This window comes from Hibiscus syriacus, unplaced genomic scaffold (assembly GCF_006381635.1).
Source record: "Hibiscus syriacus cultivar Baekdansim isolate YM2019G1 unplaced genomic scaffold, ASM638163v2 tig00110637_pilon, whole genome shotgun sequence".
NCBI lineage: Eukaryota > Viridiplantae > Streptophyta > Magnoliopsida > Malvales > Malvaceae > Hibiscus > Hibiscus syriacus.
The window spans coordinates 1,180,149-1,194,849 of record NW_024062808.1 but is presented as its reverse complement, the minus strand read 5'-3'; the positions used below and the strand labels follow the sequence as shown (position 1 = coordinate 1,194,849).

The 14,701-nt window shown below is 35.3% G+C and overlaps 1 long non-coding RNA gene across 1 annotated transcript; it reads left to right on the top strand.

Annotated features, from left to right (window-relative positions):
- The first annotated feature begins 12,376 nt into the window (after positions 1-12,376).
- Positions 12,377-12,980, top strand: LOC120136895. Its single transcript, XR_005517386.1, has 4 exons — positions 12,377-12,409; positions 12,553-12,621; positions 12,814-12,834; positions 12,953-12,980. It is a non-coding gene; the product is annotated as an uncharacterized LOC120136895 (long non-coding RNA).
- Positions 12,981-14,701: the final 1,721 nt, after the last annotated feature.

Below are 14,701 nucleotides of genomic sequence, written 5' to 3'. Positions count from 1 at the left end.
TGTTGGCTCACAACCAGCGGAAGCAGAATGCAGGGGAAAGCTCTCAAGCCGATAGCTTATATGTCAAGGGTAATCGAGATCGTGGACGGAAGCCAGAGAAGGCAGGGTCCGGGAAGCGGAATTCCAGATCCAAATCCAGGGATAAGAAGACGATCCACTGTTACAAGTGCAAGGAGGCGGGACATATGAAGCGAGACTGTCCGAAGTTGAAAAAGCAGACTGATGAGAAGCGTGATGGCTCATCCAAGTCTGTGAACGTGGTCGAGGATGATAATTCTGATTGCAGTGAGGGTGATATGCTTTCTATTTCAACGACACAATTGACGGATGCTTGGATTCTTGATTCTGGATGTTCTTATCACATCACGCCAAATAGGGAATGGTTTTCGACATACAGGCCGGTTAATTCTGGTTCGGTTTATTTGGGTGATGATCGATGTTGCAATATTGTTGGTATTGGTGATGTCATAATTAAGATGCACGATGGCTCCGTTCGGACGTTGAGTGGTGTTCGACATATCCCAGACTTGAAGAAGAATTTGATTTCCTTGGGCACTTTGCACAAGAATGGTTTTATCCCTAAGGCTGACGAGGATAGGGAAACCATTCGGATTGTTAAAGGAGCATTGACTGTGATGAAAGGCAAGATGACTGCAGGGAATATCTACAGATTGTTAGGGAGTACCGTTGCAGGTGGAGTTCACTCTGTTGAGTCCTGTGATGATACGACAAAATTGTGGCATATGCGCCTTGCTCATCTTAGTGAACGTGGTATGGCAGAATTACACAAGAGAAACTTGTTGCATGGTTTCAAAAGCTGTAAGCTCGATTTTTGCAAGTATTGTGTTCTTGGTAAACAGACTAAAGTCCGTTTCAAGACTGCGAAGCACACAACTCAAGGGATTCTTGATTATGTGCATTCTGATGTATGGGGGCCTTCCACGACATCGTCTTTGGGTGGATCTAGGTACTATGTTACTTTTATTGATGATTTTTCACGGAAAGTTTGGGTGTATTTTTTGAAACAGAAATCTGAAGTTTTTGAGAAGTTCAAGCTGTGGAAAGCTGAGGTAGAAAACCAAACAGGACGAAAAATCAAGTGTTTGCGGTCTGATAATGGTACGGAGTACACAGATTCACAGTTCCTATAATTCTGTAAGGAGCATGGGATTCAGAGGCATTTTACAGTGTGCAAGACACCACGACAGAATGGTGTTGCGGAACGAATGAACAGGTCGTTGAATGAAAGAGCCAGATGTTTGCGGTTGAATGCGGGGCTTCCCAAACACTTCTGGGCTGAGGCTGTTAACATGGCGTGTTACCTTATCAACAGATCGCCAAGGGCATCGCTGGCTGGGAAAGTTGCAGAAGAGGTATGGACTGGTCATGATGTTAGTTTTGATAACTTACGGATTTTTGGTTGTCCTGCTTATGTGCATGTACCTGCTGATGAGAGATCCAAACTTGATGCAAAATCGAAGGAGTGCATTTTTCTGGGTTACAAGAAAGGTGTCAAAGGATTCAAGTTCTGGGATCCAGTTGCGAAGAAAGTTGTGATTAGTAGAGATGTCGTTTTTGATGAACATTCTATGTTGCAGCAGAAGCAAGACACGACAGTGGTAGATTTCGAGCAGTTTCCAGTTGAGAAACCAGAAACTTCTCAACCGACTTCTGGTGGTTCCACTACGGATGATTTGCAGGATTATAGTCTCGCCAGAGACAGGGTGAGACGGACGAATATAAAGCCTCCGAACAGATTGGGTTTTGAAGACTTTGTATCTTTTGCACTTACTGTTAGTAGTGATGATCCAGTTACTTTTCATGATGCCGTTACTAGTCAGGAAAACGACAAGTGGATGGCAGCCATGGTTGAGGAGATGGAGTCTTTGAATCACAATCGCACATGGGAGTTAGTTCCCCTTCCTGAGGGTAAGAAGCCGATTGGTTGCAAATGGGTGTATAAGAAGAAACCAGCAGTAACAGAAAAAGAGGGGGAGAAGTTTAAGGCTCGTTTGGTAGCGAAGGGTTTTTCACAGCAGAAAGGAGTTGATTATGATGAAATCTTTTCTCCTGTGGTCAGGCACACTTCAATCCGAGCAGTACTTGCATTGGTGGCTAGTTGGGATTTGCATTTAGAGCAGATGGATGTTAAAACTGCTTTTTTGCATGGTGATTTAGAGGAGCAGATCTACATGCGGCAACCTGAAGGTTTCACTCAACCTGGAAACGAGCATTTAGTTTGCAGATTGAAGAAATCTTTGTACGGGTTAAAACAGTCTCCGAGACAGTGGTATAAACGGTTTGACTCCTATATGATCAAGATTGGCTACAACCGATGTGAGTATGATTGTTGTGTCTATGTTAAGAGCCTTGATGATGGTTCTTTTATTTTTCTATTACTGTATGTTGATGATATGTTGATTGCTGCGAAGAACATGGATGATGTTATCGGTTTGAAAACTTTATTGAGTCAGGAATTTGATATGAAAGATTTAGGTGCTGCAAAGAAAATTCTTGGAATGGAAATTTGCAGGGACAGAGACTCAAGGAAACTGCGGCTATCTCAACGGGGTTATGTTGAGAAAATGCTAGAAAGGTTTGCGATGAGCAGCGCGAAACCAGTTAGCACTCCATTGGCGAATCACTTTAAGCTCTCATCAGAACAGTGCCCTAAGACAGATAAGGAAGCTGAAAATATGGCAAAGGTTTCGTATTCTAATGCTGTTGGCTGCTTGATGTATGCGATGGTATGTACTCGTCCTGATTTAGCTCATGCTGTTAGTCAAGTTTGTAAGTACATGTCTAAACCTGGTAAGCAACATTGGGATGCAGTCAAGTGGATCTTTCGGTACTTAAAGGGTACTGTGGGACATGGAATTGTTTTTGGGAGTCAGCGGGATAATCCTTTGGTTGTAGGATATGTGGATTCAGATTATGCAGGTGACTTGGATAATAGAAGATCTACGACAGGGTATGTGTTTACTCTTGGTGGAGGGCCTATTTGCTGGAAGTCTACTGTTCAATCTGTCGTGGCACTATCTACAACTGAAGCTGAATACATGGCAGTGGCTGAAGCTGCAAAAGAAGCTTTATGGCTTACTGGTTTAGTGAAGGAGTTGGGTGTTCAACAAGGTGGAGTTCAGTTGCTTTGTGATAATCAAAGTGCTATTCACTTGGCTAAGAATCAGGTGTATCGTGCTAGAACTAAACATATTGATGTAAGGTTCCACAAGATCAGAGAGTTGGTTGCATCTGGAGAGGTTTTGTTTCAGAAGGTACATACTGATGAGAATGCCGCTGATATGTTCACCAAGCCAGTTACGACAGACAAGTTCAAGTATTGCTTGGACTTGTTGAATGTTTTCGAGTTGTTAAAGAAGCAAGGTAACCCAACCCACATTGAAGTTTCCAAGGGGCAGGATATTCGCCAAGGTGGAGATTTGTTATGTATGGCTCATAAAAAAGTCTCGTTGTGGGGTTACGAATTATGTGGGTTGGGGGTGTGGGGGCGCAGCCCCCGCGGTACGGTACAGGGTTGATTTTGTAATTATGTACCAGGGTTTTCTATTATAAATAGAGATGTAACCTAGACCTAAAATATCATTGAATAAAATTCTAGCGCCGCCTAGGCACCGAGGACGTAAGCACATTGCCGAACCTCGTAAAATTCTCGTGTTCTTTCGTTTTCTTTACCCGTTTTCGTCAACAAGATATATCACTATTTTGTCTTAAAATTCAATATTGATTCGAGTGAAAATGATAATATCTAATGATTTTCAATCAATAATAAATGGTCTCTCATGCCTTAAAGAAGTCATTTATTACTCCAATCGAAATGAAGAGATATCACTATTCATCTTGAAAATCAATATTGATTCGAAAGGAAACAATAATATCTAATTATTTCCAATCAAGAATAAATGACATGTCTTGCCTTAAATCAGTTATTTATTACTCCAACCGAAAGTGAAAAGATATTACTATTTTCAATATTGAGTGTTACTATTTTGAAATCCTATTGAAAAACACATGCAAAAGTAAAGCAAATTAGAAGCATACACCGAGCAAATCTAACTAATTATTTATTTTACCAACCTTTAATGAGACTAAGAATGTTCGATTATTTAAATACATCGAAGACAAGTCTTTAGATTCGATCTAACAGTCTCTTCTCGGTGAACTTAATTAAAAGAACATGATATTTTCCCCAATCTCAAAATTTTAAAATGGATTTCATTTAATTTGTTTCGCTTAATGGGATAGACTTTCATTTTAAAACTATCGAAAGTAACTTTCTTATACGTTAAGACAACCACTTTATGACAATATTAAAATGAACGAATATTACCCTTAATCAAATTATTTTGATTCGAGTCAAGACATGCTTATGAGTGTATCATGCAAAACTAATTAATGACTAAAATGAAATAACCCACAACCAACATACAAAATTAAAATAAAACAAAATGTAAATAGAACTAAAATATAAACAATCAAATCATCATGTAAAAAAATTAAAACAAAATAAAGTGCAAAAGTGACTAAAATGAACATTTTTAATATAAAGTGCTAAAGTTACAAAGGATAAAAATAAATAAAACATGGGGATCAAAATAAAATAAAATAAAATTACATGGCTAAATTAAATTAAATAAAAAATAGATTATAGTTTGAAATGTAACCATGTTGAAAATACAGGGATCATTTCATGATTATTCCTTTTTTAGCCTAACATGCTTTTAAAAAATGGGTAAATTACCTAATTAGTCTAGAAACATTTAAAAAAATTAAACATTCACTATATATGACCAAAATGTAAAAACACGTTAAACATAGAGGGACTAAAAAGCAAATAACTCTAAATATATATATATATATATATATATCATGCATAAAAATGGGTAAATAACAATTTTTATCCCTTTAGGTGATCAACATGCAAAAACACGCTAAATTATAGTGGACTAAACATCAATTATCCCAAAAATATATAACATGCATAAGAAGCGGGTAAATAGCAGAATCGGTCCTTACATATGACTATTTTGTAAAAACGTGGCTAAACTCGGGGGACCTAAGTATGATTTTCTGCTAAAATTTTCTATAAAACTCACTTTTTTTTTTCATTTCAACCGATATATTTAAAAAAAAACCTAAAAATATATCCCCTTTTCTCTCTTCTTCCCTCGGCCGGCCCATTTCCTATCGCCTAACTCCGACTCTGGCCGTCTTTTGGCTACTGTTCCGTCTTCTCGCACGGTCTGGCCGCCGCAGAGATGAACTGGCCCACTTCCGGTTTGACTCTCCACTCTAAGTTATAGATCTACTTTCCTCTCTTTGTTTTGGTTACCTACAAGGCTTTTTACTATTTTATTTCCTTTTTTTTATTTCGAACTGAAAGTAAAATAAATAAAATACCTTTAATGTTTCTATTTTTTTTGCTTCTATTGCTTTCTGGAAATTGAAAAGGGGGAACCCCCTTGATTACAACATAGTTCGGGTTTTATAACCCTTATTTTACAGATTTTCTCTTTTTCTTTTTACTAAAACGAAATTATTATGTTGTTTGCGTGTGGATTTGCTTGTTGCAGGGGTTGGCGTGTCAGGGTTGTCTTACACGTGGTTGGTGAAAACGACGATGGCAGCGGATTGGTGCAGCAAGGCGACGGTGGATCTTCATCTAGGGTGATCGGGGCCATTGGATTTCTCCCTGATCTAACAGTTGTGATGGTGTGGCTGGAGCTGACTAAGGGTGAAAACCCTAACGGGTTTGGGCTTTATCTGGGCCAAGTTGTAAAGGGTTCTGGGCTGGTTCTGTTGGGCTCCGGGTTTGGTGTAACTTGGCCCAATTTGGGGCATGTTGTAATTTGGACCTGTAATAGTAATAATAATAATAATAATAATAATAATAATAGCGGGACGAAAATTAGAGTCAACAGTGTATTTAAATCTAATTTTAGGGTCGAAAGCAGGGAAGATCAACATGATACCAAATAAGCGCCATCTTGTTTAGTTGTGGCAATACCAAATCCAACCTTAAGAAAAAAAGATAAACAAAAATAACAACTATGCGATAAAAAACATGTCTAAAGGCAAAGGAAACATGCCATACATATAGAGAAAAATGTGTCATAAATACAAAGTTATTAAATTTTTTTTTTAAAAAAATACAAAGATACAATATAGTATAATAAAGAAAAATTAATGAATACAGGCAGCCAACGACCAATACTAAGGTTGATGCTGTTGTCGATAACAAGAATGGAAAAGAGAAAAAAAACTAACGACAAGGATCTAAGAAAAAAGAGAAAAAATAGGATTTAAAACCTAGGGTTGAAAATAAAACTTTTTTTTAGATTAATTGGTTTTTTTTATAAATATGAATTAATTGGTTTAAATATCTTTTGGACTTCAAATTCATTTCTTTTTAAATTCCCTCAATTTCCAATTAATATAAGGAATGATCTTTTTAATAAATTGAGTTTTTAATTTATAATGATTTCAAATTAGTCTTTGAATCATTGTTTTAACTGATTTCTCTTTTCCTTTTTATAATATAAATACATTTAATAATAAAATTCCAATTTAATAATAGTCTGACATATATGCCACCTTAGTCATCAAAATCCAATAAACTTATATTTAAGAAAACAGTCTACCTTAGGGGTTTAAGGATTTGTTGTTATTTTTTATGCCTCAGGTTCAAGCAACATGTACGCAAAAGTATCAATGTTCTTTGTCAAATAGTTGAGAGTCTTTGAATAAATGCTACTTTATATTCATCTCAAATTTATATAAAAAAAAAGATAATAGCTATGCAAACCTTATCATTTTACAAATATTAAAATCTAGTCCCCAAACTTTCTTTTCACTTTAATCACTTCTTTTGAGATTCACTTAACTTCCATTCAATTCATTTTAGTCTTTCATTACTATTATCACTTATTATTGTTATTATTGTCCCTTAATAAAAATCTCAATTAAAATATTAAAATAAATAATTTTAAATTTTCAATGAATTTTTTTTATTATAGTTTTTGTTCAAAAATTTTAAGGTCAAAATTTAGGTTATTTCGTGACATGTCATGTCTTATAAGTAAGGATGAAACTAATATTTAGTTTTTTTTAATAGTCTGGAGTGAGTACAATGTAGTATCTGGTCATAATCTTTCTTATTCATTGGAAGCACACATATGCCTGTAAACGAACCGAGTGAACACAAACGAGGGTATATTCATATTATTTAATTTAACTTTAACCGAACAAATAAATTAACACAAACAACTAAACGAACATAATTTTTTGCTCATATCCGTTCATTAAGGAATGTAGTTTGTTCATGTTCATTCATTTAAAATGATAGACAAATACAAACAAACATAAATGAACATAAATTTAAAAAATTTAGGGTTATTTTTCTCAATCTATCGTGAAATTAATGAAAGGTACAGTTAGTTGTTGGATGGGAAATACATATGTGAATAAACTTAAACGAACATAAACGAACATTCGTTTGAGTGCTCGGTTTGTTTACAGACATATGCACACATACCCTATAGACACAGTTGCTCGAACTCAGAACCTCTAGGAAGAACAACACTCCTTTTTTATCACTAAGATCACTTGATAGACCCAAATAATATTTAAATTAAAGAATAAAGGACATAAATGGTCCCCCTACTATATGGTACTACTTTATTAAGTCCATCGACTATTAAAAGTTACAAAATGGTCACCCAACTATTAATTATGTTCCAAACTCGTCCTTTTCTGTTAAAAAATTAACCTTTGTCTGAGATGGATGTTAACATAATGACTGGGATATAATAGTCGTTTGAGATTCTTGGATTGAGTTTTATCATATCACAGTCAACAGGTTAATGTTCAGCTCAGACTATCGTCAAATTTTTAACGGAAAAGGACGAGTTTGGAACATAATGAATACTCAGATGTCATTTTGTAACTTTTAATAGTCGAGATACTCAACAAAGCAACACTCTATAATCGGAGGATCATTTTGTAACTTTTAATAGTCTGGGGACTCAACAAAGCATCACCCTATAGTCAAGGGACCATTTGTATACTTTACCCTAAATTAAAAACAACTTAAATGTAATAATCACCTATCACCCCATCATATAAGGTTATTAATGAGACTCAAGTTTTAATGATTACGAACCCATGTTTCACTATATGGAACAAATGGACCAAAAGTAAGCCTTCACCCACTCCCATATTGTCTATGTAAGAACAAAAGCTTTCTTGGGGGTGATGTCCACCTTCCCATCATCATCTCTCTTTTAGTATCAAATTTCAAACAGAAGATGAATCGCTTTCAACTTTGCTCCCTTGTTATTATTCTCCTTCTCTCCACTCCCAGGATTAATGAAGCATCACCAAATCGGAGAAACCCTACAACCAAAGGCAGCCGACGAGCCAGCCCAGGTGGTCACCACGTTCCATGGTCAGCCCGAGCCAAGCACCTGGAGGAAAAACGAACGGTCCCAACAGGTTCGAACCCATTACACAACAAGCGATGACATTCGAAAACCACAAGGCTAGCCCCAAAGAATCCCAGTTCAGATATCACCTTTCTTTTTCTACGTTTTTCTTCTCTGTTGCAATTATATAGGAACATCTAGAGATACTGTATGTATAGCAGGTAAAATGAATGTTGTGCCTTCTCTTTCTCTTTCTAATCAAACATGTTGCATGTTTCCATTTTTTTAATAATTTAGAAGGATTACAAGATAATATCGGCTCAGATATTTTCTAAACTTATTGACAATGCATACCAACTGCTCAAACTATACACACCATTGAGATCACTCAATAAATTCTTTCACGATTTTCTTGGATATATGTTTAAACTAAGTAAATAAGATCATGTAGTAATCATATAGGTATATGTATGTATGTGTGTGTGAAAGTAGTTTAGAATAAGTAAATAAGATCATGCATATAATAATCACATAACTAAATATATCAACACTCTTGCATGTTTCCAAGTATTTTTTTTAATAATTTGGGTGATTATACGATACTATATGTTCATATAATTTTATAGTTTATTGACAACAGACATAATTACTCGAATCTAAGATCTTTAAGGAAAATAACATTCTTTTTACCTCAGAGTCCATTCAATGAATTCTTCTAGTGTTTTTATAGATATCTATTTAGGCTAAGTAAATGAGATCATGTAATAATCATATAGGTATGTATTTATGTATGTATGTATTTATGTATGTATGTATGTGTGTGTGTGAAAATAGTTTTGGCAGAGGATAAAGGAATATTGGAGGAGCTGGGGATTGCTGAAAAACTAGGTACTTCCAATGACTAGTAGAAAGGGTTCTCTAGGAAATTTACACTCAAAGAGGGAATATTGCAGCTTTTTCTTGGCACTGAATGCAATTCTGATTTGGAACTCAAAGTTTCTAGTTAAAAGCCCAAGATTTTAATAGATCTTGGGGTAAAATACATTTCAAATCATTCAATTATTAGTTATTTTATAAATAGGTTAATTGTTTCTTTAAGTTATAATTTAGCACTCAATTAAAGTATTGTTACAAACATGTCACTCTATCGTTAAAATTGAAATAAACCTTTAATGTGAACTGGTACCTTATAAAAATTTGCTTCTAATTCAAAAGAATTCAGTAAATTTAACCTTTCATATTTAGGAATTTAATCAATTTAGTCTTTTTTTTTTTTGCGATGTTAATAAATCAAAGGAGTCCATCGAATCAAAACAGTAGTCGAATAATTGCACTTTAACATAGAACATAGAACATAGACATGGAGATTGTATTGAAATTTGGCCTTTTCATTTGAATATCGCACTGTTGAAAATTTATTTCTCGAATTGGCACCCTTGGGTAAATTATACACTCAAATTCACTTGGTTATGAGTTTGATTCTTAAATAAAGAAATTATAAAATTATTTTTCAATTAAAATATTATTATAAATATGTCATTTCATCGTTAAATATTAGGCGAATTTAAGAGTGTAAATGACCAGAGCATTCGGTGAACTATTCATATAACGTTTGTTTATATTCGTTTCTTAAACTAAATAAATGAGTATGAACAAAATCTTTTATTAAAATGTAAAAAAAAAGAAAAAGAAAATATGCAACGTTTCTCCTCACGCCCTAGAGAGAGAGAGAGAGAGAAAGATTCAAAAATATCAAGGATTAATTCTCCTCACGCCCTAGAAAGTTCATCTATTCGATTCTCCTTTTTCTTTTTTCTTTTTTACATTTTAATATGGGTGAAAGCGTAGACTAAATTGATCACATGGTGAATATTAAAATTTAAACTATAAATTTTAAGAAGTTTAAATGTCGGTGGTGTAATTTTACCATTTTTCATAAGTTTTCAAATGGAATGGTAGAACTAAAAATTAAACATATAAATGGACTCAAACAAACGCTAAATGGACATCAAACAAACGCCAAACGAACATATTTGTGAACATATAAACAAACACGTTCGTTAACATATGAACGAACATGTTTGCGAACATTAAATGAATGAGCACTTTTAAATATAAATAAACGAACACGAGCATGATATTAAAAATTTAAATAAACACGAACCAAACATAAACATTTTAAAAAACAAACAAATGAACATAAATATAGTCTTATTTGTTTAAACTCAATTCATTTACACTCCTAAATAGAATTAGGGATTGCAATGAGTTGAGCTGAGTTGAATTTTTAACCCAATTGAAACCAAATAGAAAATTGAAGTCCTTTATCTGTACTTGACTTGACTCGGATTCAAGGGGATTCACACTCTATCTAAACTCAACTCGATATTTTAAATTAAAACATGTACCAAACCTAGTATACATACACACATACACATACACACATACACACATACACACACACATACATACATACATACATCATTTTATCATTAAAAGAAATATCTAATTAGAAAAAAAGAAAATAGGAATATGTATTATGTAATTATCTTTTAATATATAAAGAATAAATATAAGATTATTTTGAATGAGATAGGATTTTTTTTCACCTTAAACTTGAACTCGATCTGATCACGTCTTCAAAAAATCTGATCCAACCCAAATTTAAATTTTCAAAATAAAGAACCAACCCAATCAAATTTAATTTAAATTATATCCAATTTAAAATTTTAATTGTATTTATCCTATATAATGTTTTTTACCAATATATACATATATTCATTTTTAAAAATATTTTTGAATCTTTCTCTCTCTCTCTATTTGCGGTTGTTAAATTTCTAGGGCGTGAGGAGAATTAATCCTTGATATAAAGTAATTGTTATAATGGTGATCGGAAGACATGAATTATATGATGTTTTAAAAAGACGTTGAGAAAACACGACGTTTTTTATTTTGTTATTTATTAAATTTAATATTTTATCTGTGTGTAATTCGAGGAAGACATCAAATATTCTTAACATTTTTCAAGTACTACAACTAGGGATAGGTATGGGTTGAGTTTCGGCAATCCGACCCGAAAATTTTATATCTTTTACCCGACTCGACCAAAAAATATATACACTCCATCTGACCCGATTAATATTTTTATGATAATATTAGTTTTGGGATTTTGCTACCAAATATTACCTACACCCTATCATCAGAAAGACGAAATGCCATAAAAATCGTTTAAAATGTGCCATGAAGATCCCCATCCAAATCTTGATATTGTCGTCTTTCTCCCTTGATTACGTACAAAAACGAAGTAACGTAGGGTTTCTGTCCTAATCGACAACGGTGAGCGATGTGGCGCAAAGAAAGAGAATACAGAGCTGATCTTCAACATGATGAGATCAGATATTGGAAAGCCAAGTTTGACCCCGAAAACAAAGCAACAAAATTTATGTTTGGGAATAAACAAAACTGGCAACGTTATGGTGATTGTTCGAAGTTATCTGAACCTGAACTCAAACACTCCACATGGCTTTCGACCAACTCCATGGCAGCTTCCTAAGAGCGTCGATTCACCTCTTTCCTTTTATTTCTGCACCGCTTCAGCCATTTACGCTGTTCGGTGATGTTGACTATAAATAAAATCCCAAAGCTTCATTTTCATGGCATTATCGAAAGCTTGTAGAATTGTGAGAAAAAGGAATATGAAGCTGAAGCTGTTGGTTTTGCTTGCACTTGTCTTCTTTGCTTCACCTGCAATTGGTGAAGATTCCAAAGATGGAAGTACTAAAGGTTAGTGTAATGTTTTCGTTTTGTTTTGTTTTGATCTTTAGAGAGGAATTTCTAGGGTTTTTTTTGTTTGTGTGTGGAAGCAGTGGCAGTAGGTGAAGAAGGGAAAGAGGTGGATGATGCTAAGATATATTGCAGATACCGTTGCTGTAGCCGATATGGTGGTTGCAGGTGTTGCAGTTTTTCTGGTATGGTGTTACTTTGAATGACTAGTGAATGTTGATATCTGGGGGAAATATTGATTTTGATCTGATCGTTCATTGTTGTTTATGAGATTAATGTTATTTTTTTTTACTGATGATGTTGATTAAATGCGGTTTTGTTGTGACAGAGGTTGTGGTTGAAGAGTTCAAGTTTAATGACCAGCCGAACGATGTGAAGTTCCAAGGAACTAATCATGGTGGAAGTAGTGGCGGTGGATATGGAGGTGGTGGAAGCGGTGGCGGCGGACATGGTGGTGGTGGAAGCGGTGGAGGAGGCAAAGGTAGCGGTGGAAGTGGTGGTGGTGGACATGGTGGAGGTGGTAGCGGTGGAGGAAGTGGTGGTGGTGGAAGTGGCGGAGGAGGCAAAGGAAGCGGTGGTAGTGTTGGAGGCGGACATGGCGGTGGAGGAAGTGGAGGAGGAGGCAAAAGAAGCGGTGGTAGTGGTGGTGGCGGAAGTGGTGGCAGTAGACATGGTGGAGGTGGTAGCAGTGGAGGAAGTGGCGGAGGAGGCAAAGGAAGCGGTGGTAGTGGCGGAAGCGGACATGGTGGTGGCGGAAGTGCTGGAGGAGGTAGCGGTGGCGGACATGGCGGTGATGGTGGTGGAAGTGGCGGAGGAGGTAAAGGAAGCGGTGGTAGTGGGGGAGGCGGACATGGTGGTGGTGGAAGTAGCGGAGGAGGCAAAGGAAGCGGTGGTAGTGGCGGAGGCGGATATGGTGGTGGTGGAAGTAGCAGTGGGGGACATGGTGGTGATGGTGGAAGTGGTAGCGGCGGCGGACATGGAGGAGGAAAAGGTGGCGGTGGAGGAGGGAAAGGTGGTGGTGGAGGCTATTAAGGTGGTAGTAGGTACGGCGGCAGTCTATATGATGGTTAAGCCAGTCTATACGAAAACTTGCATGCATACAAGAGAAAAAAGTGTAGCAATAAAATGGGTGAATGTCTAATATCCCATGAAGCCTTAACGTCTGTAACAGAAAGTGTATTACCTTTAAATCTAATATGAAGGTCCTTCCAAGTCTCCTTTAATTGTTTTATTTGTTTGCCATCTAATTACAAATGCTGTTGGCATTTGGGGCACAATATTAGTAATGTTGTTGCCATTGGTGCTTGGAAACTTTTCTTTTTGTCCCGCCAGTTTTTAAGATTTTGTCTTGATTAATTCGAACCGATTCGAGTCGTATAATTTAATTAGGATTTACTTGTTTAGTATAGATAGATAATGATATGATCATCAACTAATAACATATACTTAGCAAAATTTTATCCTTATTATCTATTAATTTTAAGTTAATCACGAAGATCAAGGACAGAACATCATGGGGTTAAGGAGAGCTTTAGCCCCCACCAATTATTTTTAAAATATTAATTAATATTGAAAAAATATATATTTTAAAAAAATAAATAATGAAAATTTTACCAGGTCCCCTATTTAAAAAATGTATTTATGGAAAATAAAAAATATTTTAACTCCCTCTATAATAAAAGCTCGGTTCGACCATGTATGTCGACAAAACAACGCTTTGGCAGATCACTTCGCATTAGAAGGTTTGCAGCGTCAATCGCTCTTCAAAGCTAGGTGGTAGATAGGGAGAGTTGTCGTATGTATGATTTGTAGTGTGGGGGGTAAGCAGTGGCGGAGGTACGTTCATGTTAGGGTGACTATGTGCCCACCTTGAAATTTCCTAGAAAAACTTGAAGTTTTCTTCGTTAATACTTGTGTGCCCACCTTGAAATTTTATGATGTTCACCCTAAAATTTTCGTTTACGCCGCTGAAAAGGGGTAATGTTGGTTGTTGAATGGGGTTTAAGAGTCTGGGTGGATTATTGTGAATCCAAGTATCTGTAAGAGTGTTTTGTTTCATGTTAGATCATCTTTATGTGCTTTTTTCCCTTCAAATTGAAAGGATTTTTTAACGAGGCATGAAGTGATTTTGTACTATTCTAAAAAAAATTAATAATAAAAATGTAAAAGAGTAACGTTTGTCCATGTAATAGATTTAATTTATCATTTTCATCCATATCGTATTTTCTCATCAATTTAATCTTCGAAATTGCTCAATTGCATCAATTTATACCCTATCCCTAACTTAAATCCCTAAATTATAAATCACATTACCTCTAAACCCTAAACACTAGCTTAAAATTTATAATTTAGGATTTTAAGTTAGAAGAAGAATATAGAATGATGCAACTAAACAACTTTAAGGGTTAAAATGATACGAAAATACGATAGGAGTGAAAGTGATAAATTGATTATACTACAAGAATGAAAAAGACCCT